Raw genomic sequence first — 16,981 nt, 5'->3', positions numbered from 1 at the left:
ACAGGAAGAAAACCTCGATGAAGAAGAAACTGTCAAAGACATCATTGCTACATTTCCAGAGCTGAAGAAAACTTGTGACCACATTCAGGAGGCCCGAAGGGTACCAGCTAGAAGAAATCCGAATAAAAATACCCCAAGACACATTCTGATCAAAATGACCAAAACCTTAGACAGAGACAAAATTCTGAAAGCAGCAAGATCGAAGAAAGAAATCTCTTACAAAGGAGCATCCTTAAAATTCACAGCTGATTTTTCTGATGAAACCCTCATGGCCCGAAAACAGTGGTGGGACATAGTAAAAAAACTCAATGAAATAAATGCCTCCCCCAAAATACTTTTCCCAGCAAGACTCTCATTCATAATAGAAGGAACAACACACAGTTTCACAGACAAACAACAGCTCAGGAACTTCATAGACTCAAAACCATGGTTACAAGAACAACTAAATGGGCTACTTTAAGGCAAGAAAGGCCCCCCAAATACACCAAATTTTAACATAACAATGGGACAAAATCCCATAACAATAATCTCTCTCAATGTCAATGGGCTAAACGCACCAATTAAAAGACATAGAGTGGCAGGATGGATTAGAAAATTGAACCCAACATTCTGCTGCCTGCAAGAAACGCATCTCAATAGTCAAAGCAAACACAGACTCAGAGTCAAAGGCTGGAAAACAATCCTACAGGCAAACAGCTCCCATAAAAAAGCTGGGATAGCCATCCTTATATCAGACCACATCGATTTCAGAGTGAGGAAGGTCATAAGAGACAGTGAAGGCCATTTCTTATTGATCAGAGGATCTGTACAAGAGGAAGAACTTACAATAATAAATGAATATGCACCTAATGAGAGACCAGCAAAGTACTTAAAACAACTACTCATAGATTTGGAAAAAGACATCAATAGCAACACAATACTAGTGGGAGACTTCAACACTGCTTTGTCACCTCTTGATAGATCAACCAGACTCAAGCTTAGCAAGGACATATTTCATTTGAGGGAAACAATGGAAGAAAGGGACTTAGTAGATATATACAGGACACTTCATCCACAAAAAGCTGAATACACATTCTTCTCAAGCGTCCATGGAACATTCTCCAAGATAGACCACATGCTGAGCCACAAAACATGCCTCCATAAAATTAAGAAGGTAGAGATTGTATCAACAATCTTCTCAGACCATAATGCGCTGAAATTAGAAGTAAATCACACACAAAAACAGAAAACTAAATCAAACACCTGGAAATTAAACAGTGCACTATTGAACAACGAGTGGATTAGACAGGAAATCAAAGAGGAAATCAAAAGATTCCTAGAAACGAATGAAAATGAGAACATGAGTTACCAAAACTTATGGGACACAGCAAAGGCTGTGTTAAGAGGAAAGTTTATAGCTCTACAAGCATTCCTCAGGAAGGAGGAGCGAGCACACATAAGTAACCTAACCTCACAGCTTAAGAGCTTGGAGAAGGTCCAAAAAAAGGAGCACAACCCGAACAGGAGAAAGGAAATAATAAAACTCAGAGCAGAGATTAACGACATGGAAACCCAAAAAACAATCCGAAAGATCAATGAAACCAAGAGCTGGTTCTTCGAGAAAATTAACAAGATCGATAAGCCTCTAGCAAAACTCACAAAGAAAGGGAGAGAGAAAACCCTAATAAACCGAATCAGAAATGAAAAGGGGGTCATTACAACAGAAACCACAGAAATTCAGAGGATCCTCAGGGAGTACTTTGAGAAGCTTTATGCCACGGAACATCAAAACCTCGAGGAAGTGGATAAATTCCTAGACTCCTACAGACTCCCAAGGCTGAACCAAGAAGACCTGGAATACCTGAACAGACCTATCACCATCAAGGAAATTGAAATGGTAATAAAAAGTCTCTCCAAGCACAAAAGTCCTGGCCCGGATGGATTCACTAGTGAATTCTTCCAAATCTTTAAAGAGGACTTACTCCCAATGCTCTTTAAGCTTTTCCACGAAATTGAAATATCAAAAACACTTCCAAACAGTTTCTACGAAGCAAATATCACACTCATACCAAAAGCAGACAGAGATACCACAAAGAAAGAGAATTACAGGCCGATATCCCTGATGAACACAGATGCAAAGATCCTCAACAAACTACTAGCAAATAGAATCCAACTACTCATCAAAAAGATCATACACCATGACCAAGTAGGATTCATCCCAGGGATGCAAGGATGGTTTAACATTCGGAAATCAATCAACATAATCCACCATATCAACAAAAGAAAAGATAAAAAGCATATGATCATATCAATAGATGCAGAGAAAGCATTTGATAAGATCCAGCACCCCTTTATGATGAAAACCCTAGCCAAAATGGGTATAGAGGGGACCTTCCTCAACATAATTAAAGCCATCTACCACAAGCCTACAGCAAGCAACATCCTCAATGGGGAAAAACTGAGAGCCTTCCCTCTAAGATCAGGGACGAGACAGGGATGCCCACTCTCTCCACTGCTGTTCAATATAGTACTGGAAGTACTTGCAATAGCGATTTGGCAGGAAAAAGATATTAAGGGCATTCAGGTAGGAAAGGAAGAAATCAAGCTCTCACTATTCGCAGATGATATGATACTCTACTTAGAGAACCCAATAACTTCCACCAAAAAACTCCTAGAAACAATAGACTCGTATAGTAAAGTTGCAGGTTATAAAATCAATACCCAAAAGTCCATGGCTTTCCTATACGCAAACAGTGAGAGAAAAGAAAGCAACATGAAAAAACAATCCCATTCACAATTGTGCCCCAGAAAATCAAGTACCTAGGAATCAGCTTAACTAAGGAAGTAAAGGACCTGTACAAAGAAAACTACAAAACGCTACTTCAGGAAATAAAAGAGGACATGAGGAAATGGAAAGATATCCCCTGCTCATGGGTCGGGAGACTTAACATTGTCAAAATGGCAATACTACCGAAAGCATTGTATAAATTCAATGCAAACCCTATAAGGATACCCATGACATTCTTCAACGAAATGGATCAAACACTCTTGAAATTTATATGGAACAATAAGCCCCCACGAATAGCTAAAACAATTCTTGGGAAAAAGAAAATGGGAGGAATCAACCTCCCGAACTTCAAACTGTACTTCAAAGCTGTAATAATTAAAACAGCATGGTACTGGAACAAAGGCAGAACTGCAGACCAATGGAACAGGGTTGAATACACTGACATCTCTCCTCAATCATATGCTCATCTAATCTTTGATAAAGGTGCAAGTAATGTGAAGTGGAGTAAGAAAAGCCTCTTTAGTAAATTGTGTTGGCATCACTGGAGAGCTACATGCAAAAAAATAGGCTCAGAACTCTGCCTAACACCATGTACAAAAGTAAGATCAAAATGGATTAAAGACCTCAACATCAGACCAGAAACCATAAGGTACATTGAAGATAAAGTTGGCAAAACCCTCCATGACATTGAAGCTAATGGTATCTTCAAAGGTGCCACACCACAGGCCGAGCAAGTGAAAACAGAGATAGATAAATGGGACTATCTTAAACTAAGAAGCTTCTGCACCTCCAAAGAAACAGTGACCAAAATACAAAGACAGTCTACAGAATGGGAAAGGATATTCACCGAATACACATCTGACAAGGGGTTGATATCCAGGATATACAAAATACTGGTTAAACTCCACAAGAAGAAAACATCCAACCCCATCCAAAAATGGGGCCATGAAATGAACAGAAACTTTCTCAAAGAAGAAATCCGAATGGCAAAAAAGCACATGAGAAAATGCTCTACATCATTAATCATCAGGGAGATGCAGATCAAAACCACAATGAGATACCATCTCACACCTCAGAGACTGGCCCACATTCAAAAGAACAAAAGCAACCGATGGTGGCGTGGATGTGGCGAGAAAGGGACACTCCTTCACTGTTGGTGGGAATGTTCACTGGTTCAGCCCTTCTTGAAAACAGTATGGGCGATTCTCAAAAAATTAGAAATTGAGCTCCCATTTGACCCAGCAATACCACTCCTGGGAATATATCCCAGAGAGGCAAAAATGTATAGTCGAAGTGACATCTGCACTTATTTGTTCATTGCAGCACTCTTTACAATAGCCAGAAACTGGAAGAAACCTGAATGCCCAAGAACAGATGACTGGTTAAAGAAACTTTGGTACATCTACACAATGGAGTACTATGTAGCTCTTAGAAAAGATGAAGTCATGAAATTTACATACAAGTGGTACAATATGGAAAGTATCATGCTAAGCGAAATGAGTCAGAAAGAGAGGGATAGACATCGAAAGATTGCATTCATCTGGGGGATAGAAAGTAACAAAGTATGAGATTAATACCCAAGAATAGCTGAGATCAGCACCAGGAGGATTACTCCATAACTTAGAGGCCAGCCGGGTATCCTAGAGGAAAGGGCTGTTCAGATAGAGAAGGGAGCACCAAATAAAGGATGTTTGGAGGATCCTCCCAGGAGGGGAGATGCATGTCGAAAGTCGACTATGGACTGAACATGTTTGCCACTCAATGCCTCTTTTGCAGACCACAACACCCAAAAGGAGAGAGAGAACACAGGGGATTGCCCTGCCACAGAGACAGGGGGGATGGGGGGATGGGGGTGGGAGGGATATTATCCATGGTGGTGGAAAATGGGCACTGGTGGAGGGATGGGTATCTGATCATTGTATAATTGAAACCAAAGCACAAAAAATTGTAAATCTACAACTTTAAAAAAAATAAAATAAAATAAAGGGAAAAAAATTATACCCCCAAACAGAATCCAGGTCCCAGATGGATTCAATAGTAAAATATTTCAAACCTTTAAAGAGGAACTGCTTCCAACATTTTTAAGATTTTCCAGGAAATTGAAGAAACAGAAATACTCCCAAATAGTTTCTATGAGGCAAAGATCACCCTAATACTCAAATCGACAGAGACATCACAAAAAAAGAAAATTGCAGACCTATTTCCTTTGTGAATACAGATACAAAAATTTTCAAGAAAATACCAGCATAGAGAATCTAGAAACTCCACAAAAGATCACACACTATGACCAATTAGGTTTAGCTTGGGATGCAATGATGGCTTAACATTCTCTAGTGAATCAACAGAATACACCATCTCAATAAAATAAAGATAAAAGTCATATGATCATATCAATAGATGTAGATAAAGCATTTGATGAGATCCAGCACCCATTCATCATGAAAAACTCTCAACAAAATGGGAGTTGAAAGTACTTTCCTCAATATAGTCAAAGCAAATTACCACAAACCCACAGCAAGTATTATTCTCAACGGGGAAAAACCAAAGGCTTGGAGAAGAAATCAATGAAATAGAATTCCAGAATACAATCAGGCACAAAACAAGTTACCCACTCTCAACACTCCTATTCTTCATAGTACTTGAAGTACTTGCCATATGATTTTGGTAAAAAAAAAAGATATCAAGGGCATCCATATAAAAAAGGAAGAACTCAAGCTTTTACTATTTGGAGATAACATGATACTATACTTAGAAAATCCCAAAGAATCTCCAAAAAAGCTCCTGGGAACAATAGATTTGTTTAGTAAAGTAGCATATTACAAAATCAATATGTGGTATGCCATGGCTTTCCCATATATTAATAATGAAAGTGAAAAAAGAGATAGAGAAAAACAATCCCATTCACAATAATACCTCAGAAAATCGAGTATATTGGAATCAACTAAAAAGGTTAAGCAACTATACCAAAAAAAAAAAAACCCTACAAAACACTACTTCACGAAATAAGAGAATATATGAGGAAATGGAATCACATCCCATGCTCATGGATTGAGAGGTTTAACACTGTCAAAATGGCAATACACCCAAAGCTCTACAAAGATTTAATGCACTTTCTATAAGGATACCCATAACATTTTTCAAAGAAATAGATTAAACACTCTTGAAACTCATACAAAACAATAAACTCCCATGAAGAACTAAATCTTTGGTAAAAAGAAGAAGGGAACACCTTCCCCCACTTGCAACCCTACTACAAAGTTTTAGTAATCAAAATACCATGATATTCAGATAAAGACAGGCCTCAGATCAATGGAATATAGTCAAATATCCTGACGCTAGCCCTCAGATTATTATTACCTAATCTTTCTTAAAGGCTCAAGAAATATGAAGTTGAGCTATGAAGTCTCTTCAGCAACTGGTGCTGGGAAAACTGGACAGCAATATGCAAAAAAAAAAAAGAACTCAGACCTCTTTATAGTGCCAGGCACAAAGTCAGATCAAATGTATTAAAGACCTCACTATCATACCTGAATTCTTAAGATATATGGAGAAAAATGTGGGAAGATCCCTGCATGACATTAAAGCTAAGGGAAACTTCTAGAATGAAACACCAATGACCAAGGAAGAGGAAGTGAAGATAAACAAATGAGACTACATTAAACTAAGAAGTTTCTGCAACTCAGAAAAAATGGTGACCATGATCGAAAGACAGACCACATAATGGGGAAAAATTATTTATGCAATACCCATACAATTAACCTCAAAATTCTGACTCCTGTATCATTAAGAACACTAAATAGTTCCCGTGAATTTTATTATTCTTCACATATATTTACTCTAAAATATATTAGATTTACTTTTTTTAATTTATTTTTTCCCCTTTATTTTATTTTATTTTATTTTTTTACAGTTGTAGATTTACAATTTTTTGTGCTTTGGTTTCAATTATACAATGACTAGATACCCATCCCTCCACCAGTGCCCATTTTCCACCACCATGGATAATATCCCTCCCACCCCCATCCCCCCATTCCCCCTGTCTCTGTTGCAGGGCAATCCCCTGTGTTCTCTCTCTCCTTTTGGGTGTTATGGTCTGCAAAAGAGGCATTGAGTGGCAAACATATTCAGTCCATAGTCTACTTTCGAAATGCATCTCCCCTCCTGGGAGGATCCTCCAAACATCCTTTATTTGGTGCTCCCTTCTCTATCTGAACTGCCCTTTCCTCTAGGATACCCGGCTGGCCTCTAAGTTATGGAATAATCCTCCTGGTGCTGATCTCAGCTATTCTTGGGTATTAATCTCATACTTTGTTACTTTCTATCCCCCAGATGAATGCAATCTTTCTATGTCTATCCCTCTCTTTCTGACTCATTTCGCTTAGCATGATACTTTCCATATTGTACCACTTGTATGTAAATTTCATGACTTCACCTTTTCTAAGAGCTACATAGTGCTCCATTGTATAGATGTACCAAAGTTTCTTTAAGCAGTCATCTGTTCTTGGGCATTCAGGTTTCTTCCAGTTTCTGGCTATTGTAAAGAGGGCTGCAATGAACAAACAAGTGCAGATGTCACTTCGGCTATACATTTTTGCCTCTCTGGGATATATTCCCAGGAGTGGTATTGCTGGGTCAAATGGGAGCTCAATTTCTAATTTTTTGAGAATCATCGATACTGTTTTCCAGAAGGGCTGAACCAGTGGACATTCCCACCAAGAGTGAAGGAGTGTCCCTTTCTCGCCACATTCACGCCACCATCGGTTGCTTTTGTTCTTTTGAATGTGGGTCAGTCTCTGAGGTGTGAGATGGTATCTCATTGTGGTTTTGATCTGCATCTCCCTGATGATTAATGATGTAGAGCATTTTCTCATGTGCTTTTTTGCCATTCGGATTTCTTCTTTGAGAAAGTTTCTGTTCATTTCATTGCCCCATTTTTGGATGGGGTTGGATGTTTTCTTCTTTTGGAGTTTAACCAGTATTTTGTGTATCCTGGATATCAACCCCTTGTCAGATGTGTATTCGGTGAATATCCTTTCCCATTCTGTAGACTGTCTTTGTATTTTGGTCACTGTTTCTTTGGAGGTGCAGAAGCTTCTTAGTTTAAGATAGTCCCATTTATCTATCTCTGTTTTCAATTGCTCGGCCAGTGGCATGGCATCTTTGAAGATACCATTAGCTTCAATGTCATGGAGGGTTTTGCCAACTTTATCTACAATGTACCTTATGGTTTCTGGTCTGATGTTGAGGTCTTTAATCCATTTTGATCTTACTTTTGTACACGGTGTTAGGCAGAGTTCTGAGCCCATTTTTTTGTATGTAGCCGTCCAGTGATGCCAGCACAAGTTGTTAAAGAGGCTTTCCTTACTCCACTTCACATTACTTGCACCTTTATCAAAGATTAGATGAGCATATGATTGAGGGGAGATGTCAGTGTATTCAACCCTGTTCCATTGGTAGATTTACTTTTAAACCACAGGTAAAAAGTAAAAATTATAAGTTTTTTTAAAAATAAAAAATAACCCCTATACGTAGTCAGGTGCGACCCAAAAAACAAAAAAGCAAGCAAGCAAGCAAGGAAAAATTAAAAATTAAAAAATAATGCCGTTTGCAATGCTAAGGATCAACCCCAGATCATCATTCTTTGCGTTTTTGGGTCACACGTGGCGATGCACAGTGGTTACTCCTGGCTCTGCACTCAGGAATTACTCCTCACGGTGCTTGGGGGGACCATACAGGATGCTGGGAATCTAACCTGGGTATGCCGTGTGCAAGGCAAATGCCCTACCTGCTGTACTATAGCTCCAGCTCCCCCCTCCCCATAATTCATCATGTTGAGGGCCTCAGATTTTTACCTTCCATTTAGAAACTTCATCTTTACATTGACACAGTAAATTCAAACCACAGAACCATTGAATGGCATGTTATAATGGTAGCAGCCATGAGCAAACATTGATAACCCATAAGTTGGCATGAATTAATTCTGTCTCAGAGGCTTCACTTCTGAGGATACCTGTCACTACCTCCTTTCTGTTACGTATCCCAGGATGAGAACCTACATCAGGCCATCAGTAGAAATTGTCCACCCGAAAACTAGCCTTCCACTGGGATCAGAATCCTTGATCTATCTAACTTGAAATTTTTCATTCATGACTTGTTGACCTTGTTTCAGGCGGAGGCATCCAGAGCATAAACTCAGCTTTCCCGTTGTTTCCACAGGAAACCCAAATACCTAAGAATGTTTTCATTTCTGACGCCACTCTTAAAGATTTTTTTGGAATCCCACGGTAAGATACTATGATTCGTGTTATAATATTACTGTTCTCTATAGTCCGGTCTCCCCAAAGAACTCTCTACCCTCCTCACTCCAAGTGCAGACTCCAGTGTATCATGATCCTGAACGTACTTATAATAGTTTCACTCAGGTTCTCCCCTAAAGTGCACAAGTTAAGTTCATACCAATCCAAGTTCTTATTCCTAAACTACCAGAGTGGGCTTGTTCCTCAAGCTTGTGTTCTCCCTTGAAGAAATACCGTGCTTCCTTTCTCTATGTCTCTCTTTGCTTGTTTTGTTAAATGACTGTTCTCGCGTGAACATATATTCCATTCCACCCTACAACTGTTTCACAAGTTTCTAAGGGTTTTTCAATAAAATATATTTTGTTTCACTAAACTAAAAATTTTAAAACCCCAGAGCATTGTTAAAACAAATATTTGTATCTTTTAAACCACAAATTTTGAAAATGAAAGGTGGTAAAGCAATGGAATACTACTTAGTTTTATATAGTGAAATCTTCTTATTATTTGTATATAAAATGTATAACATGAAGAAATTATGTTTAGTGACAAAAACCAGGCAGAGAAAGATAGGCATCCTACAAATTCAGGCATATGTGGAATATGGAGAAAACAAATTAAAAGAATAAAATGAGACAGACAAACGTCTAAAACATTATTTATATTCTATGATTTATAATTCAATTAACAATGGTTTCTCATACACATAATTCCAAGATTCTCTCAAAGAACAAACCCTTCCTCTCTCCCAATCCCCCAGAATCCCTCCCTCCTAATCCCCTGACCCAATTGTGTGGATCAGTTCTCCCCTTACATTGCTACCTTGCTGTGTGTCTTTACATCCCACATATGAGAAAAATCTCTCTGTATCTGTTCCTTTCCTTAAGGCTAACTTTACATGCATGATATCCTCTAGTTTCATCCAATGTTGAAAATTACATAATTTTGATCTTTTCAAAGCAATAAAAACAAACTTTAGAACTATGAGACTATTTACTTACCAGATGGAAAGGTGTAATCAAAGTGGAAAAACTGAACAATGGTGAATGACAGAGTAGGCCTTTCAGTAGTGAGTGTAATATGATACATGCACGTTGATTCTGCATAATCCTAAAATTTATCAAATTCTATAATGTAATTCTATAACGTAATTTTACATAATCAAAAAAGTATTTAAATAATTTACATTTATCTATGATTATGACGTATCTTTTGTGTCAAGCTATCAGAAATAAAAAGAATGTGAGATAGAGATATGGTGTATCACTATACTTTTAAACAAGAGAAGCGCTAAAAATTTCTGTGTCTTTATGAACTCTCATATAAATTGACTCCAAAATCAAATTAATATACTCAAGGAAAAATAAAAGTCAACCAATTTAATCTTTTGCCTTCACTCAGGTTCCCATCTGCTGATCTCTGGCAGACGAAACAATTTTTATTTTATTTTACTTTTTTAAAATTTTTATTAGTGAAACACCATGATGTACATTTGTACATTTACAAATTTTTGTGCTTGGGTTTTGATTATACAATGATCAAATGCCCATTCTTCCACCAGTGCCCATTTTCCACCACCATGTATTCCAGTATCCCTCCCACACCAATCCCCCCCATCCCACCCTGCCTCTGTGGCAGGGCATTCCCTTTTGTTCTCTCTCTCCTTTTGGGTGTTGTGGTCTGAAAAAGACACATTAAATTGCAATCATGTTCAGTCCTTAGTCAGAATTTTTATTTTCAAAGGATTTCTTGGCAGAGGTTTGGCATTCTTTGCTAGCAACCAACTCATTTTCTTCTGCATTTTTTTCTAGAAATATATACTTTTACTAAGACTGATTAGTCATGGGACCAAATTGACAAATGTCCTTGTTTTTACTTCAGTTCTGTTTTCTAATTATCACAAATTATTAGCAGTGGATAGAATATAACTAGCCCAAAATTCATGGGGGAAATGGAAATGTTTATGCTTTCCATAGTTTGGAAAATCCCTGTCACTAGTATAGTGACATACATCTAAATTTGTAAACAAAATGATTAAGAAGAGGTAAACCATGACTGCCACTTCAAGGAAGAACGGGCCTTCAGCAAATATCCTTGATTTCAGAAGGATGGCTCTGGCTTGGAAGGGGGGCAAACATGAGAGCTGTGAGCTACCTGCAGTTAACACATGCTCTGAGGCTATGTGGTGACACTGCTGAGAAATGTGGAGAGCTCTGATTAGGTAGGGTCATGGGGGAGAATGGAATGATGAAAGAAAACAGAGCAACAGGACAAGATCATAGATTCCTTTGTATAAAAGTTTTCATCTCTAATGTATTAATCTGTGAAAAAGAGAACCAACTTCTTATCATTCTTCCTGGCAATATATTATCCTTACATAGTGCTTCAGGAAAAATACGCTTCCCTTGTTAGTTATTATAGCCTGAATATCTGTGAGGTCTTTGAACTCTTTCTATGTATACAGTGCTGATGACTGAAACCAATCTCACTATTTAAGTATCTAAACTGCAATGTTCTCACCATTTAACTCTCTAAACTCTGATGGCTCCAAATTTCTAAGATCAGCTTTCATGTCTTCCATGATATCCAGGCTTCTCTTCCCAACTGTCAACTCTCCCTTTCTTTCTCCCTGTCTCTACCAACTATGATCTCCCTGCCAAAATTTGCCAAGACAAGCCTTCTTGAAATATAGACATAAGTCGACTTCTCCTTTTTTTAAATTTAGGCAATTTTGATTTTTAAAATCATTTATATTGGAGATTTGTCATACAATATTCCAATTCTAATCACACCACCAGTGTCTGCATCCCTCCACCAACAAATTACCCATTTCTCCCTGCATTCCCACCGATTTCCTTGACAAACACATTTTGAAGTTTTACTATTGTACTTTGGGTTCCGTACTTATAGTAGTGTTGGCATTGGTGGTTAAGACATACATCTCAACTTTTTCATGCGGGCCTTCCTGGATCAATGCCCACTGATACCATGTAGGGGAAATATATGAGAACAAATCATTAAGCTCCAAATTTTTCAAATAATCTTTAAACAATTCTGATCGAAAAGAAAATAGTGAGAACTGGAGGAGACAACCCCTTGTCAGCCTGCAAAGTCTTTTCATTTTTTCACATTACAAAAGAAGGAATCAGTGAAGGAGGTCTGTCATCATGCAAGTTAGGTGACCCTGCTGAGGTGTGGTCAACAGGGTGTTTTGTGCTCTTCTCTCCTTCCACCAGAAGTCCCAACCCTATGATTTTTGTCTCTTCAGTCCGAATAAAATGAAAAAGTTTTACCACACAGACATCCATGCAATGAGCCCAGCCAAGGTGATAAAAATAAATTTCAGCAAATTCATAGGTTAGTTAAGGTGGTAGAATCTAAATATCATGTTTTTGTATTGAATCTGCAGGAGACACATATTACAAACCTTTTTATGATTCAGTTTCAATCATAGGATATTTTAACACCTAACCTCCACTAGTATACAGTTCCCTTGTTAATGTCCCCAGTTTCTCTCCCACCACTCCCTCTCCCAACCCCAAACCCCACCTGACAGCCTACTGTCTCTACACTATGGCAGGCACCTCTCTCTCTCTCTCTCTCTCTCTCTCTCTCTCTCTCTCTCTCTCTCTCTCTCTCTCTCTCTCTCTCTCTCCCCACTCACACACACACACACATCCTTTGGGCATTATGGATTGTAATACAGATAGGGAGAGGTTCTCACGTTTATTCCTTTACCTACTTTCAGGACTCAGTTCTCACCCAGAGTAATCACTTCCAACTATCATTGTCATAGCGGTCCCTTCTTTTTTCCAAATGCTCGCCTTCAGCACTTGTGGCAAGCGTCCAACCATTGACCAATTATCATGGCCTGTGTTTCTGCTATCCTTGGGTATTAGTCTCACATTCTGGTTTTTTATACCAAAAAATGGGGTAGTCCAATCAGTATACGCCTTTCCTTCTGACTGATTACATTGAGCATGATATTCTTCCCTGTACATCCATTTATAAGCAAATTTCATGATGTCAGTTTCTTGCCAACTGCATAGTATTCAATTGTGTAGGTATACCATAGTTTCTTCTGGCTATTGTGAATAGTACTGCAGATGGTATTTCTGTTATAAATATCATATTTAATGTAAATTACATAGGAAAATACTTCCCAGGTTCCAAACATACAGAATCCACTCACTAACAGAACTTTTTTAAATTTTTTAAAAAAATATGATTTATTATGATGCTTTCTAAAAAACGGAAGCTATTCATAAAAACTCAGGGAAAGCATATTCTATAAATGCCAAAAATAATAACCTTAAGAAAGGACAACAGGTACGTGTTCTTGCTCCTCAAAAATCCATGTGTTTCTTGATATATTGTCAATATCTTTCTATAGCCTTAAAATTCTTCAACTTCATTTCTAAACACTATTTAAAGTTATATTAATTTAATAGTTGTAATCAGCTTTATAGAATATTTATTTGATTCTTTCATATTTTACATAAACAACATTTGAATTAACCATAGCACTGTAGCACTGTCCTCCCAATGTTCACTGATTTGCTCGAGCAGGCACCAGAAACGTCCCTATGGTGAGACTTGTTGTTACTGTTCTTGGCATGTAGAATACTTCACAGGTAGCTTGCCAGGCTTTGCCATGAGGGAGGGTTACTCTCAGTAGCTTGCCGGGCTCTCTGAGAGGAGGAGAGCAATCGAACCCAGGTTGGCCACGTGTAAGGCAAACGTCTTACCCACTGTGCTATGGCTCCAGCCCATATATATATTTATACATATATATGTGTATTTACACACACATACATATCTATATATTCCTCTTACACGGCTCTTAAGCTCCAACTCATATTTCTTCCTCCTCCAATTATTTACTACTTCTCTCCCCATACTTGGGGCTTAACTAATTTTCCGAGTCCCCTCAGATGCATTTCTGAGGCCATGATAAAGGAATGCATAACACATACATGCAAGGAAGGCACAAAGCATACGTAGATAAATTTCATATGGACATATAATTGTGATGACTAGTTTACAAACTGTATTCGCTTCAAGTACAGAGTTCCTGATCTCTGGAACTGTATATTCATACTCCATGCACTGTCAAATATCCAGCTACTGTCCACAACTAACTAACAACACTTCCCTACCCATTTCAGTCATTTACTTCCCCTCCTATAAGGACGATTTTGATGTCAGAGTGTAAAGGTTTGATTTTGCTTTTGTTTAATAGTCCATTTAATTTTTTTCTTTATATTCCAGAAACAAATCAAATATTTTTTTAAAAAAGTAAAGGACAGGAGGTGATATCAGGCAACAAATGAAATAGTTGATGTGGATAAGAATCAGCAAGAGTCTTCCAGGTCAGTGTGAGGAAAGGAACATCCAGTTGTCCTTCCCAGCATATTTCCAAGGGGCTGTCTTGGAGCAGGGTACATGGTGGGAAGAACCGCAGGACAGTATTAGTGTCTTGAACATATAGGGGCCTATGTTCTTCTTTGGAAATGTAATGGTATTGACCTCCATTGCAAACCACAACACCCTAAAACAAAGAAAAAGCAAAAGTGAATGCCCTGAGTTGGGGCAAAGTGGGGTAGATGGGGGGTGGGAGGGACACTGGGTTCCTTGGTGGTGGAGAATTGGCACTGGTGGAGAGATGGGTACTTGATTCTTGTAAAACTGAAACCCAAGTACAAAGGTATGTAAGTCTACAACTGCACCTCATGGTGTTTCACTAATAAAAATAAATAAACAAAAACTAAAAAATTAAAAGTGCTATCAGCTGGTATAAGAAAAAAATGTAATGGTGTTGACTAGATTAAATCAAGATCATTTTTAGCTATAGGATGCTATGATTCAGGTTGATTCACTGATTGATACTTTGAAATGTCCCAGTTCATCCTCATTCAGAGAAGTCATTTATTTCTTCGAGTATTGATTTGTACAGGGAATTCCTCACAAAATTCTTTATATAATGTCTATTGAGGGACTCAAGGATAATGTTCTTATTACCATTTTCAAAGAATACAAAAATACACTTTTAATAAGATTTTCTTGGTTCTCTATCTAAAAGCTAAATGACAACAATTAAATTTAACTCAACATTTTCTAAAGCGCATCACATTAGTACTTGAAAAGAAATTTTAAAAGACTCTGGGAGAGGGGAGGAGGAAAAGTCATGGATCTATAAGGATTAGTACAAGTCTTTGGGTGTGTGGGGCATGGGAGTGTGTAGAAAAGTTGAGATCACACTCAACTATGTGATCTAATCTCTATATATCTATTCTCTAAATTAGATACCAGCGATATATTCACACAGGTGTATTCATATGACTATCATGTACACTAAGGAAATCCAGGGAAATAATTCTTAGCACTGACATTCTTGGAAATTTAAGTAGTAATCAGGTTTTTATGGTTATGTGGCTATGATTTCATAGGCAGTGTTTGTTTCCTTAACCAACCTGGAATGCCTTTAAAAGACCAAATATAGGAACATTCTTTCATTTTTAATTTAATGTAGAAAATGCTGAATTTACAGGTTAAATTGACATGAATATTTTTTTCAATAGTCTATTTGGGACACTGTGCTTTATTTGTTTTATTAGGAACTAAATGTGGTACCCTATAATCTCTAATTTCATCCCTAGTCCTCTCTTCTCTACTTGTACCAATCAAGACAAAGTTCACTTTAGACCTAGGTTTCAGTATTCTCAACTAAACATTAAAGTAAAAAATAAGTGTGAGAAAATAATTCTGTTATCCATCAGTTGTTTAAGATGCTTACACAAATGAACAGAATATTGAGAAAGAAATGAACACTCCAAATTGTGTTTTAAGAAGGCAAAGAATACATGTTGTAATTGACCATATAAAAGAAAGAAAATTAAAGTAAATTCCTTGGTAAGTTCTGGTATTCTTGGAACCATGTTGCCCATGGAGTAGTCAGCTAGCTAAGTCTTCCTTAACTTGGATTTTCCTTGTTCACATCCCTGATATTACTCTTCTCCTCCTAGATCCCATTCCCAGGAAATCATGTTCCCACCAGATCTTGTTGTTTCAAGCTTTGTTTTCGCCAAATTTCAAGTCCTTCCTTTTGCACTTATTGTCTCTTTTCCCATCATTTCAGACTTTTCTCCCAGCATTTTTTCCTCAGTTAATACAACTTTCTTTCAAGGGAGTTGAAGCTTGTTAGTTTTGAGAGTTGATTGGGATCATTTTCCTCTAGCCATACATTAAAGGTAGCAAAACACTTTTCACGTTTTTCTTTTCCCAGCCAGTCAACTACCCTTTCCTGGGAAAATCTATTGACTGGTTAGTGTCAGGTCAGTCAGAACAGCGTTCATTTCCCCCCATTTTCAACAAAGTAGTTACTGGTACCAAACAGAGTTAGTTAAAAATATGTTCCTGTTAACATATATTTGCACTTGGGATCCATGTGAACACCTTCCACCTGGATTTTTTTGAAGGTGGTCATCCAGTTTGCTTTTCTGGTGGAATTCTGTTTCTCACTATTCCTCTCCACAGCTAACTGATGTGAAAGTAACATATATAGTAAATGGAATGATTCAAAGCTCCAGAACGAATGTCAGCCCTTTCAGCTCTCTCGGTCTTATATGTAACTTGTTCTTTGGAACCTATCTTATTTTCGTATTTTTCTTTTGAATCTTATTTACAAATAATATTTTAACTCATTTGAAAAACATCCACCAACTATCCCATGATGATCACCAGCTGTCCAGTTCTCTACCCGTCCCGGTTTCCTTCCCATTCATCCATCACCCCATTGAGTCTCCTAGGGCCATCTCTTTGCACCACCACCTTCCAGGCTGAAGGAGAAGCGGTACCTACTGCTTTGGAAGTGGTGACCTAGTGCGCATGTCTTAGTTCGGTACCTCCGGCAACGCAGCCC

This window comes from Sorex fumeus, unplaced genomic scaffold (assembly GCF_029834395.1).
Source record: "Sorex fumeus unplaced genomic scaffold, SorFum_2.1 ptg000032l, whole genome shotgun sequence".
Classification (NCBI taxonomy): Eukaryota; Metazoa; Chordata; class Mammalia; order Eulipotyphla; family Soricidae; genus Sorex; species Sorex fumeus.
This window is presented reverse-complemented; position numbering follows the sequence as displayed.